At 38.8% G+C, this 15,832-nt stretch overlaps 1 long non-coding RNA gene across 1 annotated transcript; it reads left to right on the plus strand.

Moving 5' to 3' along the window:
* Positions 1-12,314: 12,314 nt before the first annotated feature.
* Positions 12,315-13,457, plus strand: LOC146442384 (uncharacterized). Its single transcript, XR_014849594.1, has 3 exons — positions 12,315-12,580; positions 12,697-12,803; positions 13,170-13,457. It is a non-coding gene; the product is annotated as an uncharacterized LOC146442384 (long non-coding RNA).
* The last annotated feature ends 2,375 nt before the right edge of the window (positions 13,458-15,832 follow it).

Consider the following 15,832-nt stretch of genomic DNA (forward strand, 5'->3'; position numbering starts at 1 on the left):
TTGGTCAGTCAGAAACCTCCCCCTGGGCCCGATTGGCCAGACCTGAACTGTCCAAATCTCGAGACACTGTTTCAATAACATCCAAACTTTATCTTTGTTTATAAAACACAGGACAAAGTTCTCATGGGAAAGACCTGTGCTTTTCTGCCACATTTCTGCTCATGTGAAACAAGGTAGGATATTACACTGATCTCCATGCAATGTGAGAAAACTGCTCAGCTGAACTATGTCAGTCACACGGGGCACAGCGGAGAGGAAAAAAGGAGGAAAGGATGATCTCTTCGTAAGCACATGAGACTCTCAGGATAGGGTAGAAAAACAGGGTCTTTAAATATCTGTGAGTTTTATGTGTTTTTCTTGCATGTTCTGACTGAGATTTCCAAAGCTGTGCTAAGATGTTGGACCATTGTTCGTGTTGAAGCTTAGGAACTTAATAACCAAATCGCCTAGGCAGATGTGAAAACTTCAGCCAAAGGATATCATCTGTAATTCAACTTGTTTTACTGCATTTTCCAATAAGTGGATGAAAACTCAAAATGAAACTTCCTGTGCTATTTTTTTTGCCTGTAGGGCAGAGCAAGGCAGCTGTTTTGTCCTACCATTGCTGTGGGCTCACATGTGTTTTCCAGTTTAGATGTTGGCATATGCATTATGACCAAAAAGGCAAATGCTTGCTCCAAACAGCCCACTTGTTTGACTCTGATCTCACAATGGCCTGTTTTCTTTAAAAATGTACCCTTTGAGGATGTTATTAGGCTTGTTTTGAAGCAAATGAACTTCCTCAGCAGCACAGCCATTGGGCTGACAAGGACAGCAGGCCAACGTAATCAGCAGGTGCAGTCAACAACGGATGGAAGCAAAACCAACCTTTTCATTCAAAGCCCTTTACTAGTTACAGTGAGGAACATTCAGCACCTTAGATATGTATTTCCAGCTCAGTACAAGAGGAAGTATATCTGAGATATAGCAGAGAAAATCTGCTGTACTTGACATAACATCTATAACTCATGGTGTTGCAGAAAATGAAAAAGGACCCACAGTATTTTTCCAAGACAGACAATCACATCTCAATTTTCCTAATGTCCACAGGACACTAGAATTTAAGAGGTTATGGGGAAGATCAGGATGGATATTGATTGTCCACAACTTTTTAAAAAATAATTTTCCCTTTAATATATTTTTTGAAACTACCCTCACAAAAATTGTGCATTGGAAAAAAAGTTATAAACTTCTGAATATCCATAATTTCAGCAATTAGTCTATTTTTTCAGTCTCTCAGGAAGTCAGGTCTCATTCAAAATTATGCAACTTACTCAAAAATTATGTAGCAATCTAAAATCTTTGACCAAATTTGAATAAGTCACTTCATATGTGGCTGATGTGGGATAATAATAGTCCCTTGCAATACCTTGCTGTGGAGTCTCATGAACATAAAGGGGTATTTTCCATGCTGTGGTCCTTCTTAAGTATCTTTGTCTGTGGTTGAATGTGGAGGCCAAAAATCTGTTATCTTTATACTGTCTTATACACACTGTCTTATACACACTGTCTTTATACTGTCTTATACACACTCACCTGTCTTTCATGGAGTAATTTTGTTAAAGTGTCCCAGAGTAACAGATCTTGGAGTTTACAAATTCACATGAGCTTCTTAAACCAGTTTTTATACCTTTTAACTCTGATGGCAAGAAACAGTCATTGAAACTTCAGAACACAGTCAAAAGACAGGGAGCTGATATCTCTTGCAGAAATAGAATTACTGTTATAATTGGATTTACTGCATACAATGTCACCTAGTAATCCCTCCTTCAGATCTGTAACTTGTGTTTGAGGTTAGGATAACTTTCAGGAAAGCCCAGATTCTTAGCTCTGGAAGTCCACAGACAGCAGAGAAAGTTTATTAGATGCAGGACATAATGCAAAAGTGAAAGCCTGGAGCTGTCTCTGCCATGAAAGTTATGTTCACAGGTAATGTGGCAATACTGGGAAGTCCAGTCTTAGAGGCTTTAAATATTGTGAGCCAGAAACAGATAGGCAAATACCACTGAAGTCAATGAAAGTGTTCAAACATAAAAGGGCTAAAAATACAGTCTGAAATTTCTCTTCTGAGTTTTTTTCTCTTTATTTTTGACCAACTGTTCCCAAAGGCACTGTTCTGGAATGTAACCAGCTAAGGCTGATTTAAAGGGGAAAATGGAAAATCTCCAAGCTAGATTTTAGAGTTGCCTTAGAGCAATAGACACAGTTGTTTGATTTACATACTGTGAAAAAACATTGAATTAACATAATTAATTAATCAGGAGTGGGGTTTCAATTGGATTAAAATCCCAACACTGTATTTGTTTTCATCAACTCAGATCCCATGGAAAAGTTCTGGCTTCCTATCTAATGAAGATAATAGGTTATGTTTGAAGCAGAGAACCCTCACTGACATAATGTATGACATAATGAGCTTTCGTCATGTGTTGACATGGCCAGTGCATTTTGTCCCTGAGGCAAAATGGTTGAGTTTTTCCCCAGCAAACCTTCAAAAACTAATGTGTTTGCTCAGACACACTGTAGAATGCTTCAAGACACTTTTTCATGCCAAATTACTTCTGGGGTGTAACATGTTTCCCTTTTGTAAAAAACAGCTTCCCAAATGAATTGGTCCTATCTGTGAGTTTTAAAGTCAGATTGTTTGTAATATTTATACATTTTCATTAATGTCAGAACTCCAAATGGTGCACCAGAACATCTGCAGTGTTTGGGAGTTCCCTGAATGCATTAAAAAAATGTCAACACCAGCTCTCCAAAGCTCCGGACTGACGATTTCCACATGGACTGGAAAGAAATATGGTCAAAAATTTAATAGTTAAATCAAAACTTGGGAGGTTACCAAATTGTCCAGATGTATCTGTCTTGCTGCTAGAATCCCTTGTTGCTTCACATGAATACAGGGTTTCCTTCTAGAAGTGATTACAATTGTTTTTGTTCAGAAATGTCAGGAGGAAAAAGGAAAATAATGAGAGGAAAGCTCATGGCAGTCAGCCCCTCATTACTACCTCATAACACACAGTGTAAAGAGTGAATTCTTCATGACTGCATCAAATGTCTTACGTGACAGCAGCTGCACATAATTTCAACACTAACAATGGCTAAAAAATAACAATAGCTAAAAAAATATATTCTCACCTTCCTTTAGTTGTTTTTTTTGTGAACAACATATATATCCACAGATAACAAAGGTAAGTAAATAAATGGTTTTCACAGTGAATAAGGTTTGCTTTCTTCTCTGCCTTTTGATTGCTCTCTTCCATACTGTTCTTTACTATACCTTTGTGTGAAGCATTATTCTGAATTAGTTTTAGAATTATTTATTATTTGGACTGCAGAAGGGGACAGAGCCACGAACGAGAATCCTAGTGTGCTGCATGGTCAAAGACAACAAAGTCCTTGCTGCAAAATGCTTGCAGCCTATAACCTGAGAAACAATAGCTAAAGACACAGGCAAACTCAGAGAATCAGTGACCCTAATATGACAGTGTTTGCAGTGGTTAATTATAGATGTCTGGACCAGTTTGTGGTCCAGTTTGATCCAAGCAAACAAGCTGCCTTTCCAATGAGGTAAAACAAGTCACTATATATGATTTGTCCAGACCGTTTTAGCAGTATAATATTAGCAAATGGGCTCACTATTAGAGTAAACCATATGAACAACACTTTTTTTTATTTTTATTTTATGAGAACCATTTCTAAAACAAACATATCCAAGACTTTTGGAAAGGTTAGAAACCCTCAGGCTTTTGTGCGCAAATCAGCCTCTAATGAATAGTGGGTTAGCAGGTGATTTTCTTCTAGGGCAAGTTATGTCTGTGAACAACTTCTTTTTCTCCCTCCAGAACAGATGGTAGTGTTCAATATTTAACACAGATTACTGAAAAAGATGGACAACTTATGTTTAATTTGTGCATGCATTTTTTTGTTTTCCTATGCTAGACAAATCTGTTTTATTGAAACATACACACACATAGACATACAGTAAGCTTGCAACACCCAGGGCTTGTGCGTATGTGATGTATATAAAACAAAGCCACAAAAAATCAAATACACCTTTAAACCATCTATTAGTGTACTGCAGCGTATACCATTTATGCTTTTGTCTAAAGGAAATTTTTTTTCCAGTCCTACAACTGCTATATTTCAAGGCAGTGCATCATAACACTGTCTGTCCTGTAGTGCCAGTGATGGGTTGTACGGCAAGGTTGCCACTGTAATCCTACAAACAGAAGGTGAGGGGAAAAATAAGTGGATTTTGAAAAAAGAAAAAAAAAGGATTTCTTCACAGAAGGATGGGCATTAGGTTGAACAATTGTGCAAGATGAAAAAAATAGTCTGTTATGTACCTTGAAGTGGATCCCTTCATGTTGATAGCTGGGTCTTAACAGTCCAAGTGGATCATTAGCTGTACTAGCACTGTCATACTGCCCTGTGAATGTCCAGGAAGATGTACTCAAGCCACTCTCCTGTTTGGCTATTCAATGACCCTTCTCCCTCTCCTTCATGTCTCCATAGCTTTTTTTCTTATTCATAATATTTTGGAGGTGGGGGGGTTGCTTAGTTTAGTTTTTTAGAGAAGGAAAGGATCCCTCTAGCTTTGCAGTAACAAAGTAAAAAATGGAGTTTCTGGTGTCATAGCTACAGGAGTAGTAATATTTCTTAAGGAGTGATATTTGTGTTCTTTTTGAGTTTTGATGGTAGTTTTTTTACAGTGGCTCCAAATCCTTAGACCTTAGGTTATTTACTGTACATTTGTATCACTTCACTTGGATATCATGATAACACCTAATTATGTTCACAGATAAAAATGTGCTGCATGCAGTACAAAAGACTGCATGGCAGACCATTTCTGAACTTTGTGGACCATTTGGGTCTTTTATCTTCTCAAGACAAAATTCTTTTACTAGGCCAGCCAGAAATACAGCAGGGATATTTGAATATTGCGAGAGCTTATTGCAGCCAAAAGTTCTGTGCTTTAGCATCAAACTGGGAAATTTGTAGTTTAAGGAGCCAATGTACTTCAGATTACTCCATTTACTTCAGATTACATAATTTACTCTGTTAGTGGAACAAGGTTGAAGTGTTTTCCCTGAAGATCTGGTAACCAGAGGTGTTCATGAAGGTGTGCTCACATTGTCCAGTCACTGGCAAAGCCACATGCTGGCTTCCTGTCCCCAAGCACTGAATCCCACCCTCTCCATCCCCAGCTCCGACCCCCTTGTGATCTTCTGTTGAAGCAAAGTATGCAGTAAAAACCATTTCAGTTAAATTATTCAGGCTTAATTAAAAAAAACAAAAACAAAAAAAACCCCCACAATAATTTTACCCAGAACATTTCATTAATTCAAAGCCCAGCATGGGCCCAGAGGCAGTGGGAGCAGTAGTCAGGAGGTGAGGGCTTCAAGGGACAGAGCAAAAGGGAAAGGGAGGGGAAAACAAGGATCCAGCCATGAGTGGCATCAGGTGGCATCATCAGAAAATCTGACTGTCTTTATTTTTTAAATATAGAAAATTAATCACCATCTATTATACTTTCTTCACTTCTTTTTTCTAGCTTACTGGAAATGTTTTCCAAGAAATATTTTGGGATATTATTTAGTAATTTCTGAATACGAAAAAGTTTAGTTGAAACCGAGTCTGATATTTACGACACAAAAGAAGGAGCTTGAGGAGAACCAGAGACAGCCTTGAGGAAGAAAATGCTGCTCCTGTTAAAACCATTGAAGATGTACAATCCACTGTAACTAAAGCTTTTGTATATTCAATAAATAGTTTTAATGGCTTTGATATTATGATCATGTATGATTCTGCCAGAAAACATATTAGTATGTATTTTTTTTAGACAATTGCTTATTTTACCAAAACCAACATGATTATGATGGGCATAACTGTTTTAATTAACTACCTGAAATTAAATCACGTTCACCAGAGGCTTATAAATTGTTCAGAAAAAAACAAGTGAAGTTTGCCAATTCCCCTCTCTTAGTGCCACATATGATTTATAAATGAAATTAAACCTCAAAATGAATCTGTGTGCTTTGTACAAAGTAGACCATACTTAGATGCTGGAAGTATTAGGATGGCCTTTGGAAGTGATCCTAGACATGTGCAAAGGCGTGCATGGAGCAGAGCCAGGAGAAGTACAGGTATGAATGACGAATGACAAATGTCCTCCTTTGCAGCCAGGGCATCTAGGGAGATCCTCTATGTGGCACAGCCCTCCTTACACAACTTCATTTAGTCCTTTAGTTATGATATCCTTCTTATCATTCCCTTTTGCCATCACCTCATATATCACTGAAGTGTTATTCATTCATTCATCATTAGAACTGGGCATTGTCAAGTATATTTTAATACCATGTGTTCATTACAAAGGCTGTTTATTAAGTTAATATTTCTAGGCCTCTTTATAATTAACCATAAAGTGTCCAAGACATACATTTTCATTTTCTCTCTGGATTTTTGATTGGATGAAAGCCCAAAAAGTGTGCTGGCACAACTGCATGTGTTTGATATCATGTAATTTCTTTGCTGCAAGAACAATAACCAACGTGGCAATGTTGCTGATATATTGACTCAGCCTAGTGAAAATGTACCTTTTCACTCCTTAGAGGAAAAAAGTGTTCTAGTTAAAACATAACAAAAAATATTTTGGTTTAATGCTATTTGTCTAAGAACTAAGATATATAATTTTAAAACAATCATTTAAAACATTGACAGCATTTTCACTGGAAGGGTTTTTCTGGTCTGAGCTGCATGTTTTTGATCAATCTGAGAGAGTGAGTCAAAAGGATAAAAGCCAAATTACCAGAAATCTTTTTTAATATGATGTTATGGCTGCAGTTTTAGGTCTGATCAGGATTTCCTCTGTAGAAAGTTTTCCTAGCAAAAAAAGATGATTCACCCAAATCTGACTTTTCCTGCATATGGACCTGTTATGAACACATTTTCATTGAGAAAAAAATTCTCCCAATGGACTAGCCAGCAGACCAGTACCCCCATTGTCAGTAACACTGGATGCTGACCTGCATGTGGGTTAATAGCTGTACCTCTTCTCCCTGTTCTGATTAAAGAATTGTATGTCATGAAAGATATTAAAAAAAAAAAAAAAAAAATTATAGACCTAGTCTTTTCAGGTGCAATTTGGTGACAATATAAATTATTGGTTCTGCAAACACAATGGCAGAAAACAGATGTTAGGGAGAAAGTAAAGAGTATGCAAAAATGGCAAATTATCAGTGGTTTTAAAATTGCCCCTTTTTCTGCCAATGTGTCTTCCTAGAGATGCTAGACCTGTGCAAAGTCCAGCTGAGATCACTGGTGCAGCACATGAATCTGGGCAACCATCCTGGGGGAGAGGGTTGTGGGTTGGGGTTTGTGTCTGTTATGTGAATTTTCTTTAACAAAATTAAGTGCCCAAAGCCTTTTAAAGCAGATGTTGACCTGTTTCTTTTCCATAATGTAACATTATTTGAATTCACTTGGCGAAAAATGCTAAATCAAATGTCATGTTTAGGACTACTGCACAGCTTTTAGAAGCAGCAATTCTCACTTCTCAGCAGTTCAGAAATACCTATTCAGGTCAGGGTCTTTTCTTTCTGATGTGTCAAAACAGCTCCTACAGTTGTAAAAAGGGATCATATCCCAAACTAATAATATCTAAATTATATGCAATACATTTTTGAGAATGTCTATAATAACTTTTACAGGAAACATAGAGTGAAATAATAAATTAACCTTGTTGGCTTCCTTAATTTTTGAAATGCAGAAAATTCTTCACAAATTGTCAGTAAATACATTTCACAATGTTTCTTCGGAAATCTCTCAAGAAATGTTTCACCTGATTCTGATTAAACAGAGCAAAGCCACTGAGCATGACCAATGCCTTTTTAGTGTGCACTGAAAAGCCTAATATGAATTAAAGGTTCTAACATTCCTTTTTTCCATGCATCACTGTATTTGCATGCGACATCTGGGAAAAAAAAGATGAGATAGGCAACATGAGCACATTGGGGCTTTCTCTTCTTTGAATAAAGTTCCTGAAACAAACTCCATGTCTGTGACCCTTAAAAAAAGAGCTGAATTAGAAGCTGTTTGGGATCTTTTGTTAGTCAGTCTCTTCCCTTTCCCCCATGATTTTACAAACTCATGCAGGCTGACTTTCCAGTCCTTCATGGGAAGCTAGGGAGACATTAAGGAAGGGAAATGCACAAGGGAGCAGGTAAATGGTTACTGAAGAAACGGTTGTGTCATAACCTACAGCCACCCAGAAGTCGCTGTCAAAGAGCCAGTGAGCCATAAAATGGCAGGGGTCAGCTATCCACCCAGACTAGTTTTCCAAAGTGGATATAGTAATAAATCCAGACCTATGCTCAGAAAGAATTTGGATTCCTTAAGTGCTGGATACAAATACTTTTTAGACTTCCATAACATCATGTTCAAAGACTCTGTTCTTGTAAAAGATGTAAAATTTTTGTGAAAAAAATGAAAATAAATCTTGCAAAGATAAATATTCATCAATCTGAACCTTGCTCTGAGAGACATTTATGTTCATTGTCAGGAATTAAATACACCTGACAGATCTGGAATATGAGAGAGCTCTAGTGGGCACAGGGATATTAGTTTCCCTCACTTTCTTAAAATATGAAGATTTGTTTTGGTTACCTTTCCTTGTCATAATCTTTCTTTCCAATCTCTTTCTGGAGAAAATTGAAATGCACAATAACATAATTTGGTTCTCTCTTTTTTTCTTTTTTTTTAATTAGATAACACCACTGGTCCCATTAATGATTGCAATTTGTCTCTGTGACATACTGTTCAAAATTCTTGTTCACTTTGCATGAAAATCCCTTACCCATCTTTTGCCCACAAGTTTTTGTCCCCCTGTTTTTCTCAAATGTAGTTATTATTAACCTGATACTGAGTTTGGAAGATCACAGTTCTCATTTCAGACTGAGAGCACTGAAAGCTTGTCTGCTATTTTGCAGCCGTAATTATTGGTTTAATACCAGTCTATGAGCTCTGCCTATACTTCTTGCCTCTCTGACTGCAGCCATCTGATCCTCAAACAGTCATCTCAACATCTTCCTACCTCAGCCAAAAATATGTGAGTTCCCCATAATGAAAAGTGAAAAAAAGTGTTTGAGGTTGTTTGTTTCAAGCTTGGAAAGTGCTAAACTTTTCCTTAGATTTTCTGACAATAATCATTGTTATCTATCAATTGAAGTTGGAAATGTCCATTTTATGTCACACACTTGCAAAGAGGTCAGTCCATTCCACCAGTGGGAAAATGTACTTGAGCACTGTGGAAGAATATCAGTTTTGTTTCTCTGGTTTGACTTTTTTGTTAGACTTACAGAAAAAGATTGTGATAATCTTATAGAGTGCACAGGGGAAACTGAATTGATCTGTAGCCAGGGAAAAGAAGAAGAGTCCTGACAGCAGAGCTCAAGGGCTGAAAACATAAGTTAAACGGATGGAGGACACTGGAGGCACAGGAGTGAATGTGGGGACAGAAAACAAGTGTGGGCAGAGTGAGAACAGCACTGATTGTGAACAGCTGGTGTGGAGTTCTAATTAAATAAATGAGAAGTTGTAGAAATTAACTGGGAGTGAAGAGGGCATGAATAATTAGCATTCCTGCTTCTCTGAATCTTTCCAAACCAACCTTCTCTAACATACACTTTGGTAAGCTCAACTCTACACCAGCATGCTCAGGAGAAAGCTGGAGGAATTCTTTCCTATGCCTGCTGGGAATGGTAAATAGCACAGAAAGGAAAGAAAAGGACCAAACTCACACATGATTAGGATGAGACAATCAGAGAATAGTTTGAGTTGGAAGGTACCTCAGTAGGTCTTGTAGATCAACTCAAAAGTTTTGGAGAAAAAACATCGATAAATTTAGCAAATTTTTTTGGTTTGGTTTTTTTGGGGTGTTTTTGTTTTGTTTTGTTTTGTTTTTGTTTGTTTGGTTTGGTTTTTTGTGGAGAGAAGAAGCTGATCTATGATACTTGAACTCTCTGGATTGGCAAGAGGATAGTGGCAGGAGCTCAAGCACAGGTTCTGACAGTCCATTTGGTAGCTGTACACATAATGGGAAGTTAATTGGATAAGCAGGCACAAATAGCCAATGCAAAGCCAAGATTTTCAAATTTATGTGTTTGAATACCTCCTGGTTTTTGATCCAAGCAATAAACGCATCTCATTTTCTGAAAGCACTGAACATTTGGACCTTTGAAAATCAGGCACTGGAGAACTGATGCAAGTCATGCACCAAAAATGTATGTTTTCAGAACCACTAACTATTTTCTAAAATCTTGCTGTGATTTATATATTCCCTTTGTTGATAACCATTAAAACATGGTAATTGTTACCAGGCCTCTGCTAAATTTCCAAAGAAAACCGATACTTTAAAGTAACAGGAATGTTGCTTATTTTCTATTTAAAAAAACAAGCCCATCCCTATGTAGTGATCCTTCTTAATGAAGCATGTCTTGCATCTCCAGCTGCCAGGCAAACAGGGAGATAAGCTGTCCAAATTGCTGTGCAGCCAGATCCTTGCTCACTGCAGGAGAGCTGCCAGACCGCTTTCATTTGGAATCAGCCTCCTTCAGCGTGGAGGTGACTTTTGTTTCCTCTAGCTGTGGTGGAGGATTTAGCACTGTGTACCTTTCAGTAGGGCTTTGTGCATGTCAGGCTGTCCCATGCTGTGGTAGGCTGCCTGTTGATCACTCTGTCCCTATCATAATCCTGGTTTAACATTGGTGAATATGCATTTTCTAATTGACCCACAGTTCAGCAAAAAGAGTTGATTTCCCCATTCTGAGTTGCTGCCTCACAAGAGATGCTTCCAAAATGGATGTAATTATTTTGTGTAGTTACCTGGAAGCCACTATACTAATTGGGGTAGGGAACTCACCCCATGAAGGGGAAGGGAGGAAGTTTGCCTGATTGTAAAGAAGGAGTATGGAAAAATAATTTGAAAAGTACTTTTATTAGTAGATAAAGGCTTACAGGTCACAACAGCAACGAAAATGTCATAGTGGTGGTTCATCTAGCTGTGCTTCCTGCCTCTAGAGTCACAGACAACTTAGATATTTCGTCTCAGACATCTCAGTCTGATCTCACAGACTTCCAGTTTGGTCATAGGTGTGAGTTAGACAATGACAGCTGCTTGAGTGAAAGGACATCCTCCCTATTGCAGCATTACTGTCTGCTGTGACTCAGCTACAGAGCAGAGCTGCTCCAAGGAGTTTGCTCTGCCAGCCAGGTGGAGATGTGCACATGGCTTGGCAAGGGCACTCCAAGGAAAAGTGATACTCCTTGGACACATGGGAAAGTGCTACAGATTAAATAGAGAGATATTATAGAAATGTGGGTGGGATGCATGAGATAGGGGTGTAGGTCCATCTAAAACAGGAAATAATATCTTTTTCAGAGAGAAAAGAAAAAAAAATTAATTGCTACATAGCAGAAGTATTTCTTCATCTTTACTTAGAAAGGATCTATTTAAAAAGCCATCATTATCCCAATATGTATATTCCATACTCAGTAAAGAAATTCAATGGCTAGAGCTGTTTGTGAAAAATCTCTTCTTGCCTGAGTGCACACTAGGGCTACAACTGTATGTGTACAGTTCATGCAGATGTGAAAAAGCATCCCAATGCTTCCAACCCAGCAGTTGTTGCCTTCTGCTGACAGAAGGTGGTGAACAATTGGCAGCTCTGGGCTCCCACATCACACCTCTGTCACAGCCCAGGAGAGGATCATCACACAGGCAGGGATTTTAACACTTAGTGTAGGCTGCATCTGAAAAAATAAATAACAATCAAAGTTACCTCTTAATTCTTACAGAACAAAATCCTTCAGGGGTACTATAACTTCCTTCTGTTTGTCTTCATATGAAAAGGAAAATTAAAGCAGCAGATCAGCAGCTCCTGTTATTAACCACGTTGATTTCCAGTAATCTCTATCACCCACAGGTTTACTGGATATTTCGATGGATAAAGATCTGCAGACAATTGATCATTTTCTTTGTAACACTCTAGTCACCAAACATGTATTTATGAATTGTACGCTTGTTGCTAAACAAGAAAAATCCAGAGTGTTCACTCACGTCATCACCCCAGTTGCCACGGAGATGAGTCACAACATCTCTCAGGACACTTCCTGCATGGGGAGCTCTATGAGGGTTTTCCCTGCTGTTCTTACACAATAAAAAGCAGCTTTGTGAAGCAAAATTGATGATTTAGTTTTGCTGTGCAGTCAGAGATATAATTTCTCCAGTGGTGTTAAAACTGCTATGAGATCGACTTCTGAGGCCATTCAAAATCTCCCAAACACATCTTTGCATACAAACAATTAGATTTTAATCTTAAACATTGTCATCCTCTAAAGAGAACCCGAAGTTTAGAATGAAATTCCCACCCTTTTTTTACACACTATGCAAAGTGGTGGTGGTGTTAGGTCATAGGTTGGACTTGGTGATCTCAAAGGACCTTTCCAACTAATTTGATTCTGTGATCCATGAAAGCAGAGCTTGGTAAGGTTTGTGAGGAGGCACCCACTTGAGTGTCAGAGATTTGCTAAAAATGAATTCCAAAGGAGAACTTACTTTAAACTTTACTGGCATTTGTGACATCCCCATCATTACCACAGGACCTGCACAGTTCAGTACTCCCCAGCTCCATGGCTCAAGATCTGTCTCAGCATGTGAGCAATTCCCAGACTTTCTGCTGAGTTTCATGCCAGAAGCAGGAGAACAGGTCAGTATTAGAATCACAGAATGCTTTGAGTTGAAAAGGTCCTTTAAAGATCATCCAGTTCCAACCCTCCTGCCATGGTCAGGGACATCTTCCACTAGATCAGATTGCTCAGGGCTCCAGTCTGGCCTTAAACACTTCCAGGGATGGGACATCCACAGCTTCTCTGGGCAACCTGTTCCAGTGCCTCACCATCCTCACAATCAAGAATTTGTTCCTAATATCCATTCTGAAACTACCCTGTTTCAGTTTAAAGCCATTACCCCTTGTTCTGTCACGACATGCTCCTATGACAAGTCTTTCTCCATATCTCATGCAAGCACCCATCAGTTACTGGAAAGTGCAATCAGGTCTCCTTCCTGTCTCCAGGTTGCACAATCCCAGTTATCTCAGCCTCTCCTCATAAGAGAGGTGCTCCAGCCCTCTGATCATCTTTGTGGCCTCCTCTGGACTCCTCCAACTGGTCCATGTCCTTCCTGTGCTGAGGACCCCAGAGCTGGATGCAGCACTCAGGGTGGAGCCTCACAAGAGCAGAGCAGAAGGGCAGAATCTCCTCCCTTGACCTGCTGCCCATGAGGCTTTTGATGCAGCCCAGCCTTTCTGGCTGCAGGAGCAAATTTCCAGCTCATGTCTGGTCATATCTTCACCTGGACATAATCCGAGCAATAGGGACAGAAAATAAATCTGAAAAACGTAATGTTGCTGCTAACATTGTACTTTCAATGGCATAGCTTCCCCCTTTCTCGGCAGAGTTCAAGGCATGAATCCTCCAAGGAAGGTAATATCATCTAGTGGGGAGAGTAGCTATCCAAAGCTACTGCAGAGTGGAGAGGGACTTAGGAAATCCCCGTGTTCTCTGATGTTTCTAGTGGATTTATTTCCTCAAAGCACTGCTTTTGGCCAGCACTCTACTCCTTTGCTCACATTTGTCAGCTCCAGCCTCCTCACTCAGGGCACAAACATCTCTCTCAGGCTTGTGGATATATGGTCCAGACCTGAAAATTCAGTGATGTAATGCTGAGAGTTGCAAAGCACTAAATCCTGGAGATCAGCATTGATGCAGAAGTGATGTAAAGCAAATGCTGCAGGTTGTGTGCTACAAATTCCTGTGTGGATCACATAATTACAACCACAGGCAGACAATCACAGGTGGTTTTCCATAAGTGGAGCTTTAAAAAATAGGCATTGCCCAAGCATTCTCCTCACACAGGCATAATACACACTTTTTATCTCTGTAATAGACCTTTTTAGTCAACTCAGAACAAAACCACCAAGTTTTGAAACTCCATTTAAAAGAAATTGGACATGAATATTGTTGGATTGAACAAAGTGTTTCATTTTGATTTGGGATTTTTTGATAGAAGCATATAACATGCGAAACAGAAAAATGTGATAAACTCGAGGTTATTCTGAATGGAATGCTCAAGAGACTCATCACAAAAATGTTGAAATGGGACAGAGACTCATCATAAAAAATGCTGAAGTGGGACTGAGATTTCAGCTGAGTCAGACCATTTATTCCTGGTTCACTTTCAAAAGGATATTCAAACATCACTGCAATGATTTCACAAATGGCATTAAGATTTTTAAAGAACTGTGCTTTCCAGTTGAAAAACCCCAAAAAAGTAACATGAAAGATTTTCTAATCAGCCCCAGAGAATGAGAAAGGTTCACCAGTTTAATACAACATGCAAAGCCAGGGATGGAGAATTCAAAGTTCATGAAATGTAAACACAGAGGGGTTTTTATTTGTAAGTTTAAAAAAAAAAGTTTTGACATCATGCGATGTAGGAGTGTGAGAGACCCACCCTGCATCTGGCAGGGGAGGTAACCCAAATCTGCCCTGGTCTCCTGCAGGCCACCTCCTCACAGGTGGAAAGCCCAGAGCAGCAGACAGGGATTTCTGGGCAAAAGCATCCTGGAACACCCTGGGGAGCCCTATGAAAATGACTCACTCACAAGGGGTGGGGGCGTTTTTTGGAGGGAGGTTAGTGAGGAGCTGGCTGCTCAACTGCTCCTTGGGGATCGGGGCTGTGAAAAGACTGGGAATTTTTTATAGCCTGAGCAAGCTGCTGCCTCTCTTTTAACGTAGGAGGGAACGGGTGGAGGATGGAGGAGGGATTTGTTTTGGTTTTTGTTTGGGTAACAAAATCAGGAGAGACCATTAGGTAGAGTTATCTAGGATGACTTTTCTCTTTCTTGCGTGTTTTGCTGACAAAAGCTATGGGCAGTTTGCCGTAAGCAAGGCTTACACTGAGGGTTTTTACGTGTCTAATACACAGAGAGTTTAACAAAAGCCCACATATTTCTGCTGGGAAAAACTGTGCTCTTACTGACAGCTTATTTTGCTCAGTCAAAGTGAATGTTAGGGGAGAAGGATTATCCTAAGAATGCTGCTAAAAGATGAGTGGACCTGGCAGTGTTAGGTTTACAGTTGGAATCAATGATCTCAGAGGTCTTTTCCAACCTAAGCAATTCTATGATTCTGTGGTTCTGCCACAGCTGTGCACACCAAAACACTTTCCTGATCTTACCTACGTTTCTGCAGTCTGAGTAATTTTCTCAAGCACTATATTTATGTGACTGTGATTTTTTTTTTTTTGCCTTTTGCATTGTGGATGTAAGCTGTGCCATAAAGGTTTTTTCACAGTGTTGGAACAGTATTTCAGTATATTTTTCTTGAGAAATGAGGGCAAATTAAACACTCAAATCAAAATTTTATTTTTTATTTGATTATTTTTCCAGATTTCACTTTAGAAATAAAATAGAACTGAAGTACATATTAGTTAAAGAGACAACTAATTGTCTTTTTAACAGTCTGTACTGAATTGTTTTCATTTTCTCAAAGTCAAGCTCTTTCAGTAACTCAAAATGTATAGTTGATTTTTTTTTTAAATATTCCAACTTCAGTTGAAAATTAGTTGTGTTCTGATTTCAGGCAAAATGATATAAATAACAATATTACTTGTGGAATGGAAATTATCTCCTCTCACTGTTCTGCTTGTTACTTTTGTTTTTCATGACTGGCTTTT

Source organism: Lichenostomus cassidix, chromosome 2, assembly GCF_008360975.1.
Source record: "Lichenostomus cassidix isolate B80296 chromosome 2, HeHo_3.0, whole genome shotgun sequence".
Taxonomy (NCBI): Eukaryota; Metazoa; Chordata; class Aves; order Passeriformes; family Meliphagidae; genus Lichenostomus; species Lichenostomus cassidix.